The sequence below is a fragment of the Hyla sarda genome, chromosome 2, assembly GCF_029499605.1.
Source record: "Hyla sarda isolate aHylSar1 chromosome 2, aHylSar1.hap1, whole genome shotgun sequence".
NCBI classification, from domain to species: domain Eukaryota; kingdom Metazoa; phylum Chordata; class Amphibia; order Anura; family Hylidae; genus Hyla; species Hyla sarda.
Genome location: NC_079190.1, coordinates 165,701,135 through 165,727,137, shown reverse-complemented (window position 1 = coordinate 165,727,137; position 26,003 = coordinate 165,701,135). Strand labels below are relative to the sequence as shown.

Sequence of the window (26,003 nt, the reverse complement as noted above, 5' to 3'; positions counted from 1 at the left end):
ATTTGGCAGCAGCAGAGTCCCATTGATATCAATGGTATTCTGCTGTGCTGTGCACATGGTGGAATTTCCAAGGAAAATGTTTCTGCTATGGAAATCCCAATTCCAAAGTCCGCAGAAACAATAGCCATGTCTATTCTTTCTGCGGATTCCACATGGAAATGCATTGTCATCTATAAGACGGCTCATTTGCAAGAGATCCTAGCTGTCCGCTGTCAGGGTATTGTCTGCACGGAAATCTTTCAAGCAGAGATTGCCCGTACAAACATAGCCTAAAAGTAACATACACTGTAAATTGAATAATAAAAATAATAGAACAGTTCATGATATCAATAAATAAACTGCAAGTGCTAAAGAATTAGCCAAGAAACTATGCTAAAATCATACTAGTAAGTAAGCTACTACTACATCATATATTTGCAAAACAATGTGTGGTGTCCCGGTACCGTATTGCATCCAGTACCTAGTGTAGAGGTCCCCAAAGTCAGAGTAAATATGTTCAGGTAGGGTTCCTCAGGTGGGACAGCCCCTAGTCGCCTCTCCTTAATTCTAACTTTCATGTTCATATATGTATATATTAGTAATTGTATATATAATTGTATACTAATGTATAGAAATGTATAGTACTTACCTTGTTTAGCATCGCAGGACCTTCGGTCATGTGACCAAGCTAGTAACCTCTATGGTATGTTGCAGGACCTTAGAAGGTCCTTGGGTCACGTGATACACAGCATTCTCTGTAATGGGGATTGACATCCGTATTAGCTTTAGTCCAGCCCCTGCCCATATAAGGGAGCTGCGTCCGATTATCGCTCTCTTGAGTTGCTGCTCTCGTGGATGCCGGACTAACAGGAAGGTGTGCTACGCAACTTTCAGCGACATGCTAGGCCTCAAAACCTACGGCCTCAGCAGAACCAAAAATCGTGAGTCTTATACTAATTCCTGCTAATACTAGCCTGACTACTGGACCGCAACTAATTCTCCAAATCCAGTGGAGTAGCGCAATAGTCTAGAGACTCTTAAAGCTAAAGTCCCAACCATTGTCAATCTCCAAAAGGAATCTGTATTGATGAGAGACTGTTATGTTGTTGAAGTATACAGAAAATCTTCAATAAAGTTAACGCTGTTTACAGAAGCTTTCCGGTTGTGGACAATCCATTATTACTATCTACTTAAACTCATTATCATCTACCTCCCTATCGTTCCTGGGAAGGGTGGCGGTAGGAAAAGCTTTATTGAGGAGCCCCCACCCTGGTGTCCCGAATTGCAAGGGTTAACAAACACCCTTTATTACCTGCACAGCTACACTCCCCATACCCTACACCCCAAGCTACCACAAATGCCTAATACAACAGGCAACTAGTTTTACCTAGAAGTAAAATAGTATACCGTCCATACAATAAAAACACCACAGTGTAGAACCACCCGATGCATGTTTTGCTGTCGCTACTTTCAATATCAACCCACTGATCTGAACAAATATAAGGAAGACTCTGAGCATCACATGTCAGTAGAAAGTATGATATTACCACATCCGCATCACATAACCCAGAGGTGGAGGGGAAGAATGATATTTCCTAGACTGTAATTCAGCAAAAGTAAAGAAAGAAGCCAAAAAATCACCCACACTACATCCCTCTCTCCCTGCTTCTCTTTAAAAGAACTGTGGCCTACGGGGAAAGTGGTCAAGCATGTATGGAAAAGGGTCTGACCTTAAGGCTAGGTTCAGACTACGGAATCTCCGGGCAGAAAATTTCCACCCGGAGATTCCGAGTGCGGCCAGCGCTGACTGAATCAGTCGGCGCTAGGACCGCGCGGACACTGCAGTCTCCAATAGACTGCAATGTGTTCCGCGCTGATTTCCGCCTGAAGAAAGAGCAACGCCTTTCTTCAGGCGGAAATTTCCAAGCGGATTTTCCGTTCACAAATTCCGCTTCACAAATTCCGAAGTGTGAATTTGTGAATGGAAAACCATTCACTACACTATGCATTTTAGCAAGCGAAATTTCCGCCTGCAATTTCAAAGCGAAATTGCAGGCGGAATATCTGTAGTCTGAACCTAGCCTAAATGTCAGCAATGTGCCAAAATAATAACACTTTTGGCTTCAGCAATGTGCCGCCTTGGCCAGTAAAAGGCTGAGCTGCAGTATGATGTATTGAGCTCAGACTTCCGTCCTTCTTCCCGGTGCCCGTGCCCAATATGTCACACTTCCGCTCAACCTACCACCAGGGGATTAGCTGAGCGACAAGAGCTGAAAGAATAAAACCTTTCAAAGGAGTACACCTTTAAAATCTGAAACAGATTACTCCTGATACTGTATGTGCCAAAACAGTTTTTTTATGAGTTGCACTACATTTTCAACGTGTTGTAGATTATTTTAGGCATTTTTGCATCCTTGACAACAGCATGTGTATTTATTTATTTATTTTTGGCATTAAATAAGACAACTAATAGATGCTCTAAACCTACATTTTAAAGATGTGACAAACGGCCTGAGCCACTGTGAAGTTTACACGGTCCAGACAATTAGCCAGTTTTTACTCTTCTGACCCACATTATTCATATTTACATTGCAAAGTTAGTTCTTTCAAACTATTTGAGGTCTTAAAAGTATATTTCACACTCTAATTCATCCAGCAGCCCAGAATATCACACTTCGATAACTTGCTGAAATTGTTATGTTAGAACTTTGGCAAAAAAAATAAAATCACTCACTACTTACTTTGCAAGCTGTACCTTTTCTGAGGCATTGAAGCATCATCTGCCTGGAAGCAAAGGTGTATCTTATCTAAGGAAAGTTTCCCTGCATGAACGGTACCATGGCTCGGATTGAACATGACAGACTCAGCTGCACATCAACAGGATTCAAGAGTCAGCTGCTAGGAAAAAAGAGTCTACAGCAAATCCTACAGTAAGATGCTGCGAGTAAATCAAAGCTCTTAAAAGTGGAACTAAGCACGCAAAATATTTTTATACAACATTTTGCAGAATAAGGTGAACTGATTCCTTTGCTTTTTTTTCTTAAACCAGCTGTTTTATAAATAAGGATTTGTATTAAAGTCATTTCTGCATTTGCTGCAAATTTGCCTTTTTGTTACTATGGAGTCTAGGAGTATAGTCAAATACTTTTTAATTTCAGCCAGATGATATTAGGGCTACATTGGAATGACAGCATCTAATACTGACAACAGTTACTTTAAAGGTTAAGATTTAATAGATGCATGAACTATATGTCGTTTATCAATGGATTGCCAGTAGGTCGTTCTCCCCGTGGGCACTGGTGTCGCGGCGGTGGTGGTCGCCGCCCAGTGCTACGCCATTTTATGCTAGGGACGTTAGGGACCCACTCAAATTAGGTGGCCTTGACGTGGCGAGTGGGCTTGTACCTTTTGATCAAAATGTATACTAACAACCTGTTAGTTTTTGAATTTATGCTGAGAAGCAATTAGATCAAAATGCAATATGTAGATGTGCGACCATGTCTGTTTCTTCTACCTGAATTATCAATGGATTATAGTTACTTTCTGCAGTATATGTTCCACATATTGTAATTCTAGGAGTTTCTCTGCCATGTTAGCCACATCTTAAAGGGGTACTCCGGAACTGAGCATTCGGAACAAATAGTTCCGAAAGCTGAGAGCCGGCGCCGGGGCTGGTGATGTCACGGCCCCGCGGCTTCGTGATGTCACGCCCTGCCCCCTCAATGTAAGTCTATTGGAGGGAGCGTGGCCAATGTTTTAATGTACTTAATTTACGTACATATGCATTTTTCATGTATTTTGTACATTTTCACATGTTTGTATTTGTAGTACTTCTGATTATTCAGCGGTGGCAGTTCTGCTAACGCAACTAACCATAGCACTTGTGTGGGTTATGTTCACAGACTTTCAACTTAGAATGGTATCATGGTTAAAGCGGTACTCCGGTGGAAAACATACATTTTTTTTAATGAACTGGTACCAGAAATTTTACCCCTTGGGGAGGGAGGGTTTTTTCGTTTTTGCACTTTCGTTTTTTCCTCCTTACATTTAAAAAATCATAACCCTTTCAATTTTGCACCTAAAAATCCATATGAAGGCTTATTTTTTGCGCCACCAATTCTACTTTGTAATGACATCAGTCATTTTACCCAAATATCTATGGCAAAACACCATTATGTGACAAAATTGAAGAAAAAAGGCCATTTTGTAAGTTTTGGGGGCTTCCGTTTCTACGCAGTACATTTTTCGATAAAAAGGACACCTTGTCATTATTTTGTAGGTCCAGACGATTAAAATGATACCCTACTTATACAGGTTTGATTTTGTCCTACTTCTGGAAAAAATCATAACTGCATGCAAGAAAATGTATACGTTTAAAATTGTCATCTTCTGACCCTTATAACGGCCCTCCCATAGACATGAATGGAGGGGGCGTGGTGTGACGTCACGTCCCCAGTCTCGGAAACCTGGAGGTTTCCGAAATAGGAGACTCAGCACGCGCATAGAATGCGGGTGCTGCAGGGAGATCGCGGGGGGTCTCAGCAGCGGGCTCCCCACGATCAGACATCGTATCGCATACAGGTACGCCCCCCAACAGGTTGAAAAGATTTGTAAATTAGTTCTATTTAGGTTTGCTATGGGGATTTGCTTCTAATTTGTATTAGAATGTTCTTAGCTGTAGAAAGTAAGGCTAAGTTTCCACCTGTTTTTTTTTGGGGGGGGGGGGGAAACGACAAGAAAAACGCCAACTCTGCCGCATGGCGTTTTTTCGGCAAAAAAACGCTGAGGCCAGATGTTAGCTGTAAATCAATGAGAAATCGCAAAATTTTTTTTCCACTTTGTGTTTTTCAGTTTAGCATTTTCTAAAATCCTTTTGGCTTTTTTTTTTTTTTACTTTTTTTTTGCGTTTTTCAGCTCCTTGGTGGTTTTGCAAAGTCACAGCATGTTGAGCATATGGCATTTATTTCCCTGAAATAATGTTTTTTTTTTCTCCCATAGAAGTCTAAAAAAAAAAAAACAACAAGAAAAACAACATGTGGGTTTTAACTCTGGCATTTCTGCAGGTGGTTTTTATTCTTCTTTTGGACTTTAGCATCCCAAAAAGTGATGGAGATACCTTTTTTAATAAAATTTTGTAGGGTACCATTAAAAAATAATAATAAAAAAAGATAGAGTAGTAATGAAAAAAATTTATTTAACGACATTTTTCTTTTTTATAACAACATTTTTATAAATTTTTAAACAGGGATAAATTTATGTGTATGGGCAGGGCACTAAAAATGTAGCCGACAATAATAAAAATGTAGTGTGCGTGTGTATCTGTGTTTTTCACATTTTACTTTTATTTTTTAGGTACTACTCCAGTATAAAACACACTGTTCCATGATGAGAGTATTAGTACCTGTACTAATTGGCAGATCCCCCCAGGTGTCACTCCTGACACCTGCTGCGATCGTCCTTCATCCCTGAGATGCGGAGCAGCTTTCTCCTGCTCTTGCATCTCTGCACTATACTCCGGCCGGCCACTCACTCATTCATATTTCCTTCTGAGAAATCACCACTCTGGACAGAAAATATGAATGAGAATTTCTATTCACATCACTGGCCAACCGGAGTATAGTGCAGAGATGCTAGAGCTGTATAGAGCCGCTCCGCATCTCTGCTTTATTATGGAGGATCACATCGGGTGTCAGGAGTGACACCAGGGGCGATCTGTCTATTAGTACAGGAACTACTACTCCCATTGTGGAACAGTGTGTTCCATGCTGGGAGTAGTAGTACTACCTAAAAAATATAAAAAGAAAGAAAGAAAAAAAAACACTTTATTGAAAACATTATTAAAAGACATTACTAATAAAAATCTTACCAAAATTAATTATAAAAGATGTATGATTTTTACATTTAAATGGCCCCTTTCTACATTTTTATTATTGTTGGCTACATTTTTAGTTCCCTGCCCGCCCACATAAATTCATCCCTTTTTAAAAATCCATAAAAATGTTGTTATAAAAAATATGAATTTTGTAAAATAAAATTTTTTCCATCCCTACTGCATCCTTTTTTTCTTTCTCTTGGCACCCAGCAAAATTTTGAAAAAACGCCAAAGGGGCCAAAAATGCAATTTGCACACAAATAAGAAAAAGCCAGAAAATACACCAGCAAAAATGCCAAATACAGGAAATTGCACTGGCGTTTTTTTTTTCACACAAAAAACTCAAAAAACAAAGTGGAAACTTAACCTAACACTAGCAGCATAGAAGTGAGTGGGCTCTAGCTCTCTCCCCAGACCTGAATTAGCTGGTGGCTTCTCCAGTCCTGGAGCAGCTCTGCACCTGTTCATGCACTGACAGTGGGGAGGACAATCACACAACTTTTCTATCTGGCCACCCTGTAAAGACTGATAATAGAACTTTTATCTGCAGTAAAACATTGTGGCCCAGATTTATCAAAGAATGTCTATGGTAGAGCTATTTTCCGACGTTTATTTGGCGGTGGGTTTGACTAGCGTGCATCTTATTTATCAAGAAGGTGCAGCAGGATGATGAATTTTGCGCAGCTCTGCTGTGTTGGGAAAAGCTCTACCACATACACTTTTTCTAGACTTTTGTGAGGGAAGGAAGTAGACACTTTCCCGGGTCCTGAATTTGGTAGATTAGGTGTTTTTACTTACTTTCACAGAGCTGCCTGGACATTTTTACTTGCATTTTAGATGTTACAATCAAATTTGATTGCAGTGTCTAAGGGGTTAAAGCCAGGCATCACTGTTATCGGTGATGTCTGGCATTAAAGATGGGTATGGCATAGAGAGATGTCCTGAGCACGTGTCATAGAAGGGGAGTGGGATGCTGTCGTCCACAAGGGGTTAAAGGTTGAATTGTGGAAGGTAGAAATTATTCTCATGCCTACTGCTAGGAGGTGTAGCTTTGCGCCTAAAAAAGTACCTTTGTGCACAAATGATAAATACATGACTACTACATGGTCAAAAAGAGAAAGTTCTACGGGTAGGCAAAAAGAGTAAAACTGTCTTTATCAAAAGGCGCATAAAAGTCTCTAAATAGGCTGCACCTAAACATAGACAAAAAAAATGATCTAAAAGCAATGATAAATCTCCCTCTGTGTTCCCATTCTGCAGAGCTCATCTTTACATTCATAACCTCTCCGGCATCCCACATTTCTATCTGTCCTGTCTGTCTATTAGACTGTCTAACGCTAAGTGTCAATCATGCAAATAAATAAAAGGAGGTGTGGCTTTTATCTATTCTGATTGTTGGTCCAGAAGAAGGTGCAGCTTCTAACTACTGCAGCTTAGGAGGTGGGAGCTGTTATAATAAGTCTGAGCATTATGACAGCTTGTGATGGGAAGGCATGGAGCACGTCTGCTTTATCATACAGTTCTAGGTAATATCTGTATAAATATCACACATGACCTTTGTATAGTCAATGTACAGTATGTTTATTAGTGATAGTAATAGTATAGTAGTTAGCTGCCTGACACATAGCTTGTATACCTCAAGAGCCAGTTCAGCAGAATGTTTGCAAATGGGAATGGTGTTTTTGCTGTGGAAAAAGTGCAGGGATGATGTCCCATGGGTCAAGCACTGTATAGTTGGAATAATTCATATAGGAATCATTGATCTCCATGGCAGCATCTCAAACCTCATAAAGTTCAGATAATCTAATAATCTAGTCAGTGAGGAAAGGTGTTTCCATGAAAGAATCCATTATTTCTGTAGCAGATGCAGTTTCTTAGCAGACAGCTGGGAATACAGTATGTATGGTCAATGCACTGGGAATGAAACAACATCTGGCCCATCTATATAAATAAAAGCAGAACATATCTGATCCCAGTCTGTGAAATGACACATTAAGATGCAGTTATCTAGTCTAAGCAATATGAAAACTCCAGCTCATTTTTGGTCCATATCTGATTAAATATTGTTTATATTAATTTTATTTTTGCATTTCCATTTGCTTATTTTTGCCTTCTAAAAATCACAAGAAAAGAAAACCACAATTTTGCAAATTATGGAAGGTTTCATTTTCACGCTGTACACTTTACAATATAAAATATGTTTTATTTTTTCTATTGGTAAATACGATTAAAATGATGCCCAAAATATGTTTAAAATTGCCATATTGTGACCACCTGTAATTTTCACATTTTTCCATATACGAGGCTGTATGATGGCTCATTTTTTGTGCCGTCACCTGTAGTTTTTTAGTGGTTTCACTTTTGCCTATATAAGACTTCTTATTTGATTTTATTTTTTTAATAGGATGTGACAAAAAAACAGCAATTATGGACTTTTACTTTTTTTACGCATATGCCGTTCACCGTACAGGATAATTAACATTATATTATGATAGTTCAGGCATTTACACACAATTAATAAGTGCTATTTCATTGAATATAAAACAGTCCGTACAAACATATACATATAATTTATATTTATACACTGCTTATATGTAGCTACACAAAGTACCAATCATGAAACTCATAAGAAGACATGTTATTTTAACATTTGATGGCATTTCAAAATAGCACAATAGTGTTGTTATTCTATTGTTTTCATAGATATTCCTTGCATTAGATAATCACATCATGTATATCGAGGCCTAGCATTGAATACTTAAAGTCTGTGATAGCATAAAGGGCAGCCATGTTGAGTAAATCTTCTCAAATATTCTATATACTAGCTGAGTACCCGGCGTGGCCCGGTTTTTCCTACCTAATCCTTGTGGGGGAGGAAAATAAACATAGGAGGAAGTACTTGTCCTCATATCCCATCCTCGTACTCTGAACTCATTCCAACCTCATCTCCCAACCCCATATCTCATCCTCATATCCCTTTCCTCATATCCCGTCCTCATATCCAGACCTCATATCTCGTACTCATATCCCGAACCCATATACCGATCTCATATCCTGACCTCATATCCCATCCTTATCTCCCACTCTCATATCCTGTCCTCATATCTCATCCTCATATCCTGTACTCAGATGGGGCTGAGTTGTTTTGAAGAAATTGTAGGCTGAAAATAGAAGGCGTGGTTTTATGGAAGTGGGCATAACTTGCAAGTCGGACCAATGCACAAATAAACAAAATACCCAACCCTCAGAAACTGAGGTGGGTAAGGGTTAATTTATCTAGCCTATGTTTGTAGTTGACATATAAGTAACATGTATACCAAGTTTTATCAAAATATATTCAGCCGTTTAAAAGTGATGCTGGAACATACACATATACATACACACACATATACACACATGGGGGAAATGTATCATTGGTTTTACGTACGCTATCATTGGTCCCTGCCCATCCTGGTAACGTCAGGTTGTTGCTGCTTGGTTGGTATCTGGCTGATATTGAAAATAGGGGAAACCCTAGTTGTTTTTCTTTTCATAAAAAACATGTATGGTTTCCCCAGATTTTTTGTATCAGCCAGTCACCAATCAAGCAGCAACAGCCTGACGTTACCAGGGTGGGTGAGGACCATTGTTACTGACCCGCCCCAGCCTAAATAACACCAGCCTGTTACCGCCTAGGCCCAGGAGCGTCATATTTGACACTCCTGGCCTGCAGACAGCTTCCACTACTAAGCCTAAAAATTCAATTATAAAAAACACGAGGCCAATCATAGCCCCGGGCAGGGAATATAAAATTACTGTGCTATAGTGTTATATTCATGGTAACCAGTCTGGGAGCAGAGCTTGTCACCTGCATGCACCACACAACTACAACTCCTAGCATGTCCTTACTGTAAGGGCATGCTGGGAGTTGTAGTCATGTGGCGCAAAAGGTTGGGAGATGTGCTTCCCTGTCACCCGTCCGCACATCTCCCACCAGCCCGCACCGCATAACTACAACTCCCAGCATGCCTTTACAGTGAGGACATGCTGGGAGTTGTAGTCATGCGGCGCAGGCAGGTGGGAGATAAGCGGGCTTCCCTGGCTATTCCTATACTACAACTCCCCAAAAAAAAATACCACATGTTTAAAAAAAAATGATTCCCAAAAACATTCCACCACAAGCCCTCGTTAACCATTTTATTAATATTAAACAAAAAAAATGCTGGTCACCATAGTCCAAAGTAGTCCTTTGCATAGAAGGAACTGAGATGAGAAAAAAAAGTCATTGTTTTTGCTTATGTGAGCCAAATTTATCAACCCCCCTGTGATAGTATGATAAATATGTCACACGTAAGAAACACTTACTACATGGAAAATAGTATACGTAAGTCATGTACAAAAGCACAGCTTGATAAATTGCCCCCATTGAGTTTTATATATATATATATATATATATATATATATATATATATACCTATATACTAGCTGAGTACCCAGGGCTGCCCGGTTTTTCCTACCTGATCCTTGTGGGGGAGGAAAAGCAACAAAGGAGGAAGCTTTTGTCCTCATATCCCATCCTTAAATCCTGACCCCATATCCTCTTCTCATATCCCGACCCCTGTCTTAAGATCTCAGCCTAATATCCCGTCTTCCTGTCCCCATACCCTGTTCCCATATCCCAACCTCATATACCGTCCTCATATCTAATCCTCATTTATAATCCTCATATCTCGTCCTCAGATGGGGCTGAGTTGTGATGAAGATATTGTAAACTGAAAATAAAAGGGGTGTGGCTTAAAGGGGGCATGTCTTTGCTAGATGGGGCATGGAATGCGAGGGGGGGGGTGACTTGCCAGCCGGACTGACGCATTTACCAGGAGATGCAGAGCGGAGCATGTGGAGTATGGTACTGGAAGTTTCATATACTTACATGGGAATTGAAACAAAAACCCCATCCTTCACATAAGGGGGTAGATTAGGGTTAATTTAACTATTATACATTTTTATTTGACATCTAACAAGTGACCAAGTACTAGCGCAATATCTCCAGCCATATGGAAGTTATGCTGGAACATACATTTCCCATTGATTTGCATTGGACTTTAAACAAAAAACCCCGACCCTCGTAAATGGGGGTAGGTTAGGGTTAAATGAACTATCCTATATATTTAGTGGACATATACAGTAAGTAATATGTGACCAAGTATTATCAAAATATCTCCAGCTGTTTGGAAGTTATGCCGTAACATATATTTCCCATAGACTTGTATGGGACTTTAAACAAAAACCCTGACCCTCGCAAATAGGGGTGGGTAAGGGTTAAATTACCTATCTTATGTATGTAGTTGACATATGCAACATGTGTACCAAGTTTCATGTAAATGGGGGACATTTATCATTCAATATAGACGTTTTTTCCGTCTATCCTTGGCGCTTGAAAGTCGCAGTTATATAAATTTAGCGACTTATATGCGACTTTTTGAATAGAAGTTTCTTAGCGTTTTGCGTAGCAGTACACCGTTTTCTGATTTAGACATGCACTGCACCCTTATTTATCATATGCGACATTTGCAATAAGTCGCAAAATATTGCGCTAACCCCGATTTCTAGGCGCAAAAGTACGCATACCAAAAGCACACGTACAAAACCTCTCTACCCTGCGCAAAACAAACAAACGTGCACAGCCGTGGGGAATTCATTATCCATGGTAGACACAGATGATAAATTACACGCTGCTAAGCAAAAAGTTAGAAGGAAAAAAAAACGGTAAAAAAAGAGTAGGGTACACTTTTAATGATAAATGTCCCCCAATATCTTTAGCCATTTGGAAGTGATACTGAAACATACACACATACATACATACATATACGCATTGGGAGAGATTTATGAAAACCTGTGTAGAGGAGGAGTGGTGCCATTGCCCATAGCAACCAATCAGATCGCTTCTTTAATTTTTCACAGACCTCTTTAAAAATGAAAAAAGCAAGCTGATTGGTTGCTATGGGAAACTGCACCACTCTTGCTCTGCACAGGTTTTGATAAATCTCCCCCATTGATATTTATATATACAGATATAGATTTAGTTGGTTGAATGCAGCTATAACACAATAACAAGTTGATGTTCTGAAGAAGAGTACATTATATCTACTATGTTTATATTATTCTATCTAGAAATGTCTAGAAATGTCCTTCATAGTCAGACAACAAGCATTCTCGAGCAACTCAATTTACATCCAGGGCTAGTCATTGAAACAGATGAGAAAGCACAATAGTAGCCAAAACTTAAAGGATTACGCCGCTCACAGACATCATATCCCCTATCCAGGATAGGGGATAAAATGTCTGATCACGGGGGGGGGGGGGGGGTGCACCACTGGGACCGCCTTTGATCTTTGTGCAGCACCCGTGCCATACCCAGCATTCTAAACAGTAGGTTTAGAACGCTGGGTTTCCGTGGCCGCGGAAACCCAGCGTTCTAATCTTACTGGAGATCTTGCATAGAGGATAAGATGTCTGTGGGCAGAGTACCTCTTTAACTATAAAATGCATAAAAAGATAAATTATCAGATTTATCATGTATAGTATATATTTTTTACGATGGGGTCTGGTCTTGTAATGCTGGGGGGTGCCAGTGCTTTGTGAGGTGTACATACAAGATGCTTAGTCACCTGCCTGATCAGCCTGGTGCACTACACACTATCATGTAACTGGCACCCTTTGTATGCCTTATCTATGTGCAATTATAATACAAAGCAGCTACTCCCCTCATGAATAGTAGGCGTCTAATGGTTGTTCATCAGTATTTTGCACCTGTGCAACCTTCCCATATAGCATTGTGGCTGGTCTACATCATGGTGGTAATAGGTGTCTAAGCTGCCCTTGTACCAGCAACCAATAAGTATGGCCTATTTCTGTTATTTTTGAGTAATTTTTCTCCCATTTTCTGGAATTAAATTAATAAGACCAATAACATCATTCATATTGAACCTGTAATTATATTCTGACACAGTAGCCCAATGTACATTTCTTCAGTTCAGAAATCCAGAAAAATATTTCTTATCTTTTGAACTTCTTGTGAATTATCATGTTGTTTTTGCTTATATGTGGTGGAAATAAGGTCCATAACTAGATTCGTGTTGGAACAGGTACGATTAGACGTAAGATTGCAGGAAAAGCTTGCTGTTCTGCATATGGCATTCAAACAAAGCATAATATGTGTAATCAGACAGCTATCTGGGTACAATACATTAAAAAGCAATCTCTTCGGATGTGTGCTATGAGATACAGGTGACATAAATTGTATCTGAGCTGCTCAAAGTAATACTGTACAATGAGGTTTGTGCAAGAAGAATGTGAAGCTTTAAAAATGGTATCTCACTATTTCCTACATTCTATTTTCAACGACAGGCGATTTATCTTGTGAGTTTAGCAGGGGAATTATTAGACTTTGGCCAAGATTATGTCTAAGTAAGAGGTATTGCCGATTTTTTATGCCTAAGAAATAATTTGCGCAAAAGTCATGGACAAAAGTAATTTTAAAGAAAATTGCTCATCTCAAAGGAATAATGAAGACCAATAAATTGTATTTAGAGTTCCTAAAATGGCAGGTTATTGTTTCACTAGAGAAAAGGCATTTAGAGAGATACAAGGCTGTAAGCTCTCAGGTTCTTGTCTCAGAAGGGAAACGAAAGGGCAAGTGTTCAAGGCATCATTTAAAAAAGGTAAATCTTATACTTTATAATTGTAGCAGGGGTAGATTTCTTTTTTTTTTTTTTAGATATGATATTGTTTTTCTATTCCTAGTCTTTTCTAATAGCATTGCTGAAAATAACTTTACACAGAAAATAAAGTGTTACAGAATTTCATGTATTGTCCTTAAAGGAGTATTCCTCTTTTTTCTTTTGTTTTGTTTCAAGTTTTTTCATCAGAATAGGACATTATATGTCCATTTAGTACCGCTATAGTTAAAATTCTGCTCACATTCCTTTTTTTTTTTATTAGCACAATTAACCCTGTCTTCACAGTAGAATCATATACCTCATGAATCAGTACCATATCAAGAGAAACATAGAAACACAGAATGTGTCGGCAGATAAGAACCATTTGGCCCATCTAGTCTGCCCAATTTTCTGATACTATTAATATTCTCTGGCCATATGCTATATGAAGGACACACTTATACCAATCTCTATTTTATATGAAGGATAGCCTTATGCCTATCCCATGCATGCTTGAACTCCTTTACAGCATTTGCAGCTACCACTTCTGCAGGAAGGCTATTCCATGCATCAACTACTCTCCTTTACTGTGCTGATTCCCTTTATGTATGTAAAAGTTTCTGTCATAACCCCTCTGTCTCATCTTTCTTCCAAGCTATACATGAGCTAATTTAAAGAGTACCTGTCATCAAACCATATTTTCTAAACTAACTCAGATTATATTTCCTAACTACTCCTAACACCCCTCCTGCCCTAAAAATTTCCGAGCTCTAACACGCTGTGTATATTACCATAAGGAGCAATATGGTAAAAGTTTAGTTTGGTGACAGGTACACATTAATAGAACTAAAGATGGTGTCAGCCATCCTGGTACTCAGTTAGCAACAGGGTTACTAACATAACATGTGCTGAGCCAAGCCGCAATCATGGGACCATGAATAGAAATATGACTTCTGTTGGGATCACACTGCATTTTTGCTAAAGATCATTGTATATCTTTTATACACTTGAAAAGGAAGAGAAAGTGTATGGTAACAGATACTGAAAATAGATTCTGTTGTATGCCTAAGGGCTCAATCACACTTATGTATGAAAATGTGTAAGTGCAATACCGTTTTTTTTTTGTTTGTTTTTTCTTTATTAAAGAACAATGTTGTTGTTTTTTTGCTGCTTTTGTAGGGTTGCTGAAGTACAAATGTAAGGAAACAAGGAATATGCGCATGTTAACTGTGCAAAAATGGAACAAATTTTTTGTGCAAAAGCAGGAAGCTATGTGTTCTGACTGTGGATAACAACTAGGACCCACTGGGTATGAAGCAAGCTCAGCTCCTGGCTTCATACAATGGGAGCTGGATGAGGGTGTACATTTAAACCCAATGTCCTGAATGAGTTAAAGGGGTACTCCGCCCCTAGACATCTTATCCCCTATCCAAAGGATAGGGGATAAGATGTCTGATCGCGGGGGTCCCGCCGCTGGGGACCCCCGCGATCTCCAGCCCCCGTATCACCCGTCATCAGACACGGAGCAAAGTTTGCTCCGTGCAGCAGATGACATGGGGTGCTGCAGGAGAGATTGCGGGGGTTCCCATCGGCGGGACCCCCATGATCAGACATCTTATCCCCTATCCTTTGGCCATGCGGTGTACCGAGCGGTCCCGGCGCGAGTGGCGTCCTCAAGGCGGTCCCGGAGGTGGTGCGTCCCGGCGGTGAGTTTGCAGCAGCAGGGCGGCATCTTCATTGGCAGCAGTGAGATCGCCGTAAAGCGATCTCACCGCTGCCTCTGGGAGTTTCAAAACTGCAACTCCCAGCATGCCCAGACAGCCTTTGGCTTTCTGTGCATGCTGGGAGTTGTAGTTTTGCAACATCTGGAGGTCCACAGTTTGGAGATCACTGGTCTCTAATCTGTGCTCTTCCAGATGTTGCAAAACTGCAAATCTCAGCATGCTCAGTCTGTCCAGGCATGCTGGGAGTTGTAGTTCTGTAACATCTGGAAGAGCACAGATTGGAGACCATTATACAGTGGTCTCCAAACTGTGGGCCTCCAGATGTTGCAAAACTACAACTCCCAGCATACCAGACTGCCCAAGCATGCTGGAAGTTGTAGTTTGGCAACATCTGATCCTTCAGATATTGCCGAACTACAACTTCCAGCATGCCTGGGCAGTCTGGGCATGCTGGGAGTTGTAGTTTTGCAACAACTGGAGGCACACTAGTTGGGAAACATTGTCCGTTTCCTACCTCAGTGCCTCCAGCTGTTGCAATTGTTTCAAAACTATAACTCCCAGCATGCACTGACAGACCATGCATGCTGGGAGTTGTAGTTTTGCAACAGCTGGAGGCACACTGGTTTGGAAACACTAAGTTAAGTAATACACTTTCAAGTGTTTTGCAACCAGTGTGCCTTCAGCTGTTAGATAACTACAACCCCCAGCATGCACGGACAGCCAAAGGGCATGCTGGGAGTTGTAGCAGTATGCCTCTAGCTGTTGCATAATTACAAGTCCCAGCATGCCCTTTTGCTGTAACTGCATGCTGAATTTGTAGTTTTTGCAACAGCTGAAGGCACACTGGTTGCAAAACACCAGTTTGTTATCTAACTCCGTGTTTCGCAACCAGTGTGCCTCCAGCTGTTGCAAAACTACAACTTCCAGCATGCACGGACAGCCAAAGGGCATGCTCGGAGTTGTAGTTTTGCAACAGCTGGATGTTTGCCCCCCCCCTCTCCCCCCAATGTGAATGTACAGGGTACACTCACATGGGCGGAGGTTTACAGTGAGTGCTGCAAGTTTGAGATGGCGCAAATTTTGCGCTGCAGCTCAAACTCCCAGCGGCAAACTGGCTGTGAACCTCTGCCCATGTGACTGTACCCTAAAAACACTACACTACACTTACACTAACCTAAAATAAGAAGTAAAAAACACTACATATACACATACCCCTACACAGCCCCCCTCTCCTCCCCAATAAAAATGAAAAACGTCTGGTACGCTACTGTTTCCAAAACGGAGCCTCCAGCTGTTGCAAAGCTGGGCTTTTTCTTCTTTAACCCCTATGAAAAGGTGAAGTTGGGGTCTACACCAGCATGTTAGTGTATAAAAAATAATTTTTTTACACTGACATGCTGGTGTTGCCGCATACTTTTCATTTTTGAAAATTTGTAATGCAATTTCTCCCGAGTACGGAGATACCCCATATGTGGGTGCAAAGTGCTCTGGGGGCACACAACAAGGCCCAGAAGGGAGAGTGCGCCATGTACATTTGAGGTGATTTGCACAGGGGTTGCTGATTGTTACAGCAGTTCTGACATAAACGCAAAACAATAAATATCCATATGTCACCCCATTTTGGAAACTACACCCCTCATGGAATTTAGTAAGGGGTACAGTGAGCATTTACACCCCACTGGTGTATGACAGATTTTTGGAACAGTGGTCTGTGAAAATGAAAAATAAAATTTTTCATTTGCACAGTTCACTGATTCAAATATCTGTCAAACGCCAGTGGGGTGTAAATGCTCACTGCACCCCTTATTAAATTCCATGAGGGGTGTAGTTTCCAAAATGGGGTCACATGTGGGGGGTCCACTGTTCTGGCACCATAGGGGCTTCCTAAATGGGACATGCCCCCCCCAAAAAACATTTCAGAAAAACTCACTCTCCAAAATCCCATTATCGCTCCTTCCGTTCTGAGCCCTCAACTGCGCCCGCCAAACACTTTACATACACATATAAGGTGTTTACTTACTTGAGAGAAATTGGGTTACACATTTTAGGGTGACTTTTCTCCTTTTAACCCTTGTAAAAACTAAAAAATTGTGTCTACAAGAACATGCGAGTGTAAAAAATGAAGATTTTGAATTTTCTCCTTCACTTTGCTGCTATTCCTGTGAAACACAAGGGTTAAAACACTTACTGAATGTCATTTTGAATACTTTGAGGGGTGCAGTTTTTATGATGGGGTCATTTATGGGGTATTTCTAATATGAAGACCCTTAAAATCCACTTCCAACTTGAACTGTTCCCTGAAAAAGTACGATTTTGAAAATCTTGAGAAAAATTGGAAAATTGCTGCGGAACTTTGAATCCCTCTGATGTCTTCCAAAAGTAAAAACATGTAAATTTTTTGATGCAAACATAAAGTAGACATATTGTATATGTGAATCAATATATAATTTATTTGGAATATCCATTTTCCTTACAAGCAGAGAGTTTCAAAGTTAGAAAAATGCTAAATTTTCAAAATATTCATGACATTTTTTTATTTTTTACCAAGAAAGGATGCAAATATCAGTGAAATTTTACCAATAACATAAAGTAGAATATGTCACAAAAAAACAATCTCGGAATCAGAATGATAACTAAAAGCATTCCAGAGTTATTAATGTTTAAAATAACAGTGGACAGATGTTCAAAAAATGCCCAGGTCCTGAAGGTGAAAATGGGCTGGGTCATGAAGGGGTTAAATTGTTGGTATTGTGTTTCACAATGGGGTTCATGTATTAGTAAATTTGTCTTAATTACAAAGTATGTGCAATAAACCCCATCTTCATGAAAGTTTCATGCAGTTTTTGCAGATACAAGCAACTTTTTTTTTGTATAAAGAAGAAGAGGTCCATCTGACGTTATCTGACATGTTTCTAAAATAAAATTTGTTGTGGTTCCCCAACAAACAAACTCAGGGTTGGGAAATACAACCCTCACTAAGCTGCTTCTCAGCTTCATTCAGTTAATAGGAAACTTGTTTTTATGTAATTTAGGTTAATTTCATGCCCAACTTAATTATACAAAAACAAGTTTCCTCGTACCCTGAGACCAATAGTGGTGGGTATAGACTCCCTCTTGGAGAGACTGTGAGCATGGCTGGACAGTCTTCTTCAACAATTAGTATCCTGCACGATGGGTTTTATAAAGGTCACTAAATCTTTGTTACAGGCGATTAAAAATATTGATTGGTCTGAGAATCAAATGTGGATGTCATGTGACATTGTTGCATTATATACCTGCATTCCCCACAATAGGGCCATTCTTGCCACCTCTTACCATGTAGAAAATGATAGTAAATATAGAAGTAATTTGAAGGAATAAATATTGCAAGTTTTGCAGTTTTTGTTGCAGAACATTTTTTTTCTGTTTTAATGACAGTTTACTTTTTTTATTTTTTATTTTTTTACAGATAACGGTTTGCCCTATGGGCTCAAAATTCTCTCCATCTTTGGTCAACTTATATATGGCTCACAGGGAGGAGGTCGTACTGTGTTCGCCAGCCAACCCAATTTACCATCTTATTGGGTGGTATGGGCGTTACATATATGACCTCCTCCTAGTGTGGAAGGGCACCTGTACACGAGCTGACAATTTTCCTGCTTTCTTCAATAATAATGATTTTTCGTTGTCTTTCACCAAGGCTCTAAATAATAATTGTATTGATTTTTTTGGATGTTACCTTGATTGGTTTATTGCTGAAAATCGTGTAAACACGAAACTATACTGCAAACCCTGTGCAGGGAATAGTTTACTACACATCCATAGTTATCATCCTAGACATGCAGTTCATTCATTTACCTATAAGGGAATTTGTTCGGGGTAGAAGGGCATGTACAGATTACTTAGCCTATGATAATACTTGTAGGGAAATTAAAGGGGTACTCCGGTGAAAACATTTTTTCTTTTAAATCAACTGTTGGCAGAAAGTTAAACATATTTGTAAATTACTTCTATTAAAACATCTTAATCCTTCCAGTACTTAGCTGCTGAATGCTACAGAGGAAATTCCTTCCTTTTTGGAACACTGATGACATCACGAGCACAGTGCTCTCTGCTGACATCTCTGTCCATTTTAGCAACCATGCATAGCAGATGTATGCTAAGGGCAGCATGGTGGCTCAGTGGTCAGCACTGCTGCCTTGCATTGCTGGGGACTTGGGTTCAAATCCCACTAAGGACAACAATAAAGAAAGCGTTATTATTATTATAATAACGTCAGCAGAGAGAACTGTGCTTGTGATGTCATCAGAGAGCATTCCAAAAAGAAAAGAATTTCCTCTGTAGTATTCAGCAGCTAATAAGTACAGGAAGGATTAAGATTTTTTAATAGAAGTAATTTACAAATATGTTTAACTTTCTGCCACCAGTTGATTTAAAAGAAAAAAGGTTTTCACCGGAGTACCCCTTTAAGTCTCGTCGATGCAACAGAGGCTATAACTCCCATTTAATAGCTAGAGAAGAAGGAACAGTAAATTCCAAACTAGAAGGATATTACCTTCACTCATATGAAAAAGACATATCCGATGGTGGTGCTCTACATATTGTGTATTATACACTGTCTGTGCTGTATTCATCTATACTTATTTTATGTATTTTTGAAGTAAAGGTTACGTTTTACTATATACATTACCTCATTGGTGTATTTCTTATGTGATACATTTTGTACATAAAATCACCAATGGTGATTTGCATTAAAAGGTTCAGGGTACCTACTATTTACCCTTTGACATTGGAATTTAGGTGCGAAGTATGCAAATATATGTCTAATTCCTCTACCTTTGAGTCTTGTAAAACATAACATAAAAAGTTTTATAAATTGTCAGTCAACAGACATTGTATTTATTATCACTTGTGAGAAACGTAATTTGCAATGTGTTGGGTGCACCACTAGAAAGTTAAAAACGAGGATACACGAGCACCTAAATATACCAAATATAATTAAAGCAAATGCTAAATCTATGTCAGGTTATACTAAGTATGTTGTAGATGTTCATTTGTGAGTGATCCCCAGGAGTAAGGTTTCTGGTATAGAAAGGGTGTCTCTGCCATACATAGGAGGGGATTAGAATAGATGGGAGGCGTTTTGGATATTATGCCTCGAGACACGTTTTTTTGTCTGGTCTAAATTACAGAAATGATATAACATATATTTATTAAAAACTTTTATGGTGAGTATAAGGTATTTGTAAATATTGTTGTGGTGTCCCGGTACTGGACCTGGTCCCGTACCTTAGTCGTGGGTCCCCATAGTCAGAGTTCTTCCGTACTGATAGGGCTCTCTTAGTGGATTAACCTCTAGTCGCCTCCTAATGTCGTAAAACTGTATATATTTAATATATTTTATTATAGTATAATTAATGTACAGGACCTTACGTCATGTGATATTTAATAATTCTGTTATGCTGAGGTTAAGGACCTTTGGGTCATGTAATATGTCATGTGATATACCATAATGCTTTGTACTAGGACTGACAGGTTTGGGGAACCAATAAGCTTTGATCCTGCCCCTTCTGTATTTAAGGGTGCTGTATCCAATAATCTCTATCTTAGTTTCGGACTACCAGACTGAGCAGATCTGTTATTGCAGTGACAAGACAATCTAGGCCTGAAGCCTTCCACTTCAGCCGCATGCTAAACCGTGAGTTAATCCAACTCCATCCTACCAAATTCTACGTGACTAGTGAACCTAAACATACCCCTAAATTCAGTGGAACAGCGTACAAAAGGAATCAAAGCTTATTTCCTACAAAGTCCCAGCCAACCTGTGAGGAGCCTAAATCCCGGTCCTCTTGTAAAGACCGTTGTTAATTGCATCCTGCATAAAATCTGAAGTAAAGTTGTTTCAAGTTCATTACAATTCCGGCTGTGGACAATCCTTTATTCCTCCCTATCGCTCTTGGGACGGGTGGCGGTAGGACATATATAGCTAGAGGAAGCCCCCACCCTGGCGTCACGACAATCAAGAGTTAAACCTATACTCAGCAACACTACATTGCAACACCCCTGTTCAACCCTACACCCCCCAAGCTACCACATTGTAAAAGTAGTTTTTGTTATGATGCATTTCTGTTGAATAAGTAGCTGTTGTGAGGATGTCATATGGGCGTGTGTGACTTGTTAGGTGAAGTATATAAATGGGGTTAGATATTGTATATGAGTGCCATGACTAAGACTTGTTAACAAGTCGAAACGTATTGGCATTTCGTTTGCAGTTTTATTCTGATCCTTTTTTCATCATGTTTGATCGACTTGTAATATTTTAATGTTAGAAATAAAGGATATTTTTTCCTTCAAATTGTGAGCTGGACATCCACCTGTTTGTTCGCTACAGATTACTACACCTGGAGACTCGGTTTCACTGCAAGATTCCAGGCTTCCAAATGAGATGAGTGCGGCTGCTGCATGAATTCACACGTGTGCAGGTGAGCTGACCACTTTGTACACTAAGACAATGAGCCTTATTTACTAAGAGTGTAGGGTTTTTACTAGTGTGAAATGTTTTTTCAGACTTGTAGGATTCCACTCTATTTACTATGGGGATCACAGATGTACAAGTCGGGAACATTTTCTGACCAGCTTTTTCTAGGTAGAAATTTCCAGCCATTTATCCACAGGATTTTCTGTGAATTCAATAGTAAATAGGTAGGATTGTAAAACCACGCCCCCTTTTTGAACAATCACGCCCCCTTTGAAACAGACCACACCCTTTTTTTGGCTTTTAACAATGCAATGTCAGGTTAGTTGGATTTTCCTGGTGCACACTGTCACACACTGTCTGAGACATATCTCAGACAGTCTCAGATATGTCTCAGACAATATGCACCAAAATAACTTGGAAAAATCCCACAAAAACTAATGGGTTTTAGCTTAGTAAATGAGGGCCAATGTTTTTATTTCAGTGTTTTTTTTTTTTCTTATTTTTGAAATCTTTCCAACATTTTTCTCAACATAGTTAATATAAATAGTATTCGAACCATGGATGAGGCATCCAAGTGCAGCCAAGTGCATCTCATTTATTAAAGATTTCCTATGTATTTTCTACTAAGAACAGCGTTGGAAAACATGAGTGTAAGCAATTGCTCCTATAATGTAATTGTTCCATAAAATACATTCCGCAGAGGTTTTTTATTTTTCTTGAAATACAAATAAGCAGTGCTGACTGAATGTCTTTAGATTTGCGATCAATACAAGAAGTTAATTATTTTGTATTGAACACAAAAATAAACAGAATCTTATGTAACTCAAGTAAAAATTAATAATGGGACTCAGGATTAGAAATCCTCTCACATCTTTCAGATTGATTGTCTGCATCTGCAATATAGGAAAGGTCACATGCTCCAAATAGTGTTAAGATCTATTGGCCCTAATAAGTTAGAGGAAAAAAAGAAAGAAACATCAACAACTTTCTGTATGAACTTAATGTAAAATACAAGTAACTTCCTAAAGTGATCCTTAGGGGTTATGTACACAGCAGAGCCATGTGTAAAGTGCATGTATGGAACGCCTGGGGTCCCAGGACCAGAAGCACTCTTAGTGACTTTCTGTCACTTCCGTCACATTGGGCAGGGAAAAGTGCACCCTGAGCCTACCCAGAATCCCTTTCCCTGCCTATTTGCATAACCGCCCTAAGCAGCAGCTCAACAACTTGGTGCCAGTCCCTCCACTGGACTAAAGTGCAGGGGTGACATGAGTCAAAACAATAAACAGAACTGTACAAGTTTGAGGATACGGGGCCAGATATGAAAGGTTAACAAGCTATAACAAACATACAGGGAACCAGGATACTAAACACTGACAAGAGTAGTACAAAGTAGTAACAAAATAGATATCAGGAAAACATAGCAGCATGTGTATGTAGCGCACTGACCAACAGCTTCAGAACAAAGACAATAAATGGCAATAAAAGACAATAGTATGAAAAAAACTGGATAACAAGAAATATAGCAGCAATATAGAGGTACTGAATAACAAGGCTAAACATAGGAACACACCAAGCATAAGCACAAAGACAAAAGAGGTCTGAATACAGTCAAGATACAGGTTCAGGTTAAACAAGTATTTACACAATCTAAATACAGAAATAAACCAGACTTCAGGTCAGTGGCAAAACAACAAGCTATGGATCAGGACCCAACTAAGGAGGAAAATACAAAGGCAAACAGGTCTGGATAAAGGTCACATAACAGATAAAAGCCAAACAAATGGATCAGAAGAACAAAAATATGGCTAAACAAAGTTACATGTATGAACAGACACAAACAGGAGCAATATTGAAACAAAAGTTAAACTAAAAAATCAAGAGCACAGTTAGAAGGCTGAGGAGGATACAAATACCCCTCCTCAAGTGCTGATTGGCCCAGGCCTGTAACTTATAAGTGACCCGAGAACAACATGCACAACCTGGTCAGATACGATCATTACAGCCTTCAGTTGGTTTAACTGTAGTATCAGTCTGAAGTTTCAAGGAGACAGGGATTCTCCAGTAGGCCAGCCCCTTCCCACTCACTACAATGCTCCATAGCACCCCCACCCCCTCTAATGCTATGGAGCACTGTAGTGAGTGGGAAGGGACTGGCCTACTGGAGAGTCACTGTTTCCCTGAAGCTTCAGTCTGACACTATGTTGAACCCACTGGAGACACTAACAGAATAGAAGCCCTGGTCACTGGCAAATACTTTATGGTAATCCCACTGGCTATTTTTGAATATACCCTGTCATATATATATATGCTTCACTACTGGCAGGACCCATACATATCCTCTCTCTCCCACACTTTTCTGCAATGTCATAACATCTAAGTTTTTTACTATAAAAGAGTACAGGATTGCTCTGTAGTACATGTGTACCTTGTATATGTGTGTGACTCTCATATTGTTCTAAGCCAACTCACAAGCTTAAAATGTATGATGTAATCAAAGGGTATAGTCACACGTTTGTAGTAATAACTCTCATTCATATGCTGAATTGGACAATTGAGAAAAGATTCTGCAATAAAACTGTTGCATGAGAATTCATCCTAAAAGATTTTGACAGGCCTAAACATAGTGCTTGGTGAGATATCCGTAAAAGCTGAGCTGTGATTGGTTGCTGTGGGCAAATCATTCCACTTTTTCTCTTATATTGAAAGAAGTCAGATAATATTACCTAAGGACATATATAAGTGGATACAAATAAGTTATTGTAAAAAGTGCAATGATTTCATTTCACCTCGCCCTGGAATATCTGGATGAGACAAAAGTGCTGTTGCAGCACATGCTCCAACTCATTGCTTATTTTCAGACGCTTGCATAAAAGTTCTGATCAGAACCTCAGGATATTTCCAACATACATTTTTCTGTTTCAAAACACATCAATGTTTAACCTTGTGAAGGGAATGTCAGTCAAGACAATGAAGAATCGTAAAGCAGAAAGCTGGAATTAAAACCAAAGTAACTTTGCCTCATCTCGCCATCTGCAAAATGCAAGCGGCTTTAAATGTCATATAGTGTTATTTTTTTTTTTTTTTTAAAGAACACAGTTTTCACAAGGAAAATGAGACATATTGTTGTTATTGAAATCCCCTTTAGCATTTCTGTAAAAAGGGCTTTGTGATAAATTTCACATTCCTGCATTCATACCAATATACCCAAATCCATAATTGAAAGCTGGAAAAATACATGTATTGCTTTTACGCCTTTGTTCAAAAAATATGTTTTAACCATTTCTTGCAAGTTTTTGTGTATCTTTTAAATTGTGTGTAAGCACAGCACTTAATACTGACTATGGTGTACACTAAGGCCTCGTTCACACTACCAAATTTCCGTGCAGAATTTTCATAGATGCTGCTTGCAGTAGAATCTCATTAATCTTAATGGAATTTTGCTGCTCAGTTCACACTAAGGATGTTCCATGGCACTTACTGTCTATGGCAGATTGATGCGGACATGCGCTGATTCTGAAGGAGGCTGCTGTAAGTGAAATCCACCTGGAATTTCCTCATGGGTGGGGCCTATCCATTTTATGACACGGAGTTCATGGGGATTTAGCAAATAAAATGCTGCATCAATAGGTTACATTACAGTTTGTGTGATGATGGGGGCTTCTTTCATGAGGTAAGCTGCGTGACTCTTCTTTGGGGGCAACACCTAGCATTACAAGGGGGCAACACAAGCAAGGGAAGATTATATTGAGGAAAGTCTGGGCTACTGCCCCATTATAATCCACTTTTATGGAATCCAGGACACTTGCCTTAGATCCCCAGGCAAGTGAGTGCCACATTCAACTATATTTGCATATACACATATAGCTGAAAGCTGTCAGTGTAAGCCACATACAGCATCCAATATGTGTCCCGCACTGAGAGCAGATGTGACCTCTGCCCCAACACAGGGCAGGCATGCACTGCAGAGGAGAAAGGAGGCAGGCCAGCTGCTCTGTACAGGAGATCTCTGGGTGGGAAAGTAGGTGAGTATGTTTTTTTTTTTCTTCCGGCTGGAGCTGCTTGCCTACTGGGGGGGGGGGGGGGGGATTTCCCTGCATACTTGAGAGGGGGTACATACCTGTGCACATGGATACCTGGACATACATTGTTACCTACCTAAGGACACCAATGGGTATATTCACACAGCAGAATTTCCGTACATCCGCACCGATTCTGTGTCCGCATTAATTTGGGTGGTTTCTGGCTTGTGCGGATTTCATGTAGATTCCGTG

The 26,003-nt window shown here is 39.6% G+C and overlaps 1 long non-coding RNA gene across 1 annotated transcript in view; it reads left to right on the top strand.

The window, feature by feature from the left end:
• LOC130357754 (uncharacterized) overlaps positions 1 to 26,003 on the top strand; it is an 82,232-nt gene that overhangs the window by 29,946 nt on the left and 26,283 nt on the right. The window contains exon 2 of the long non-coding RNA XR_008889245.1: positions 21,643 to 21,733. This is a non-coding gene — a long non-coding RNA (uncharacterized LOC130357754). The remainder of the gene's footprint in view (positions 1 to 21,642; positions 21,734 to 26,003) is intronic.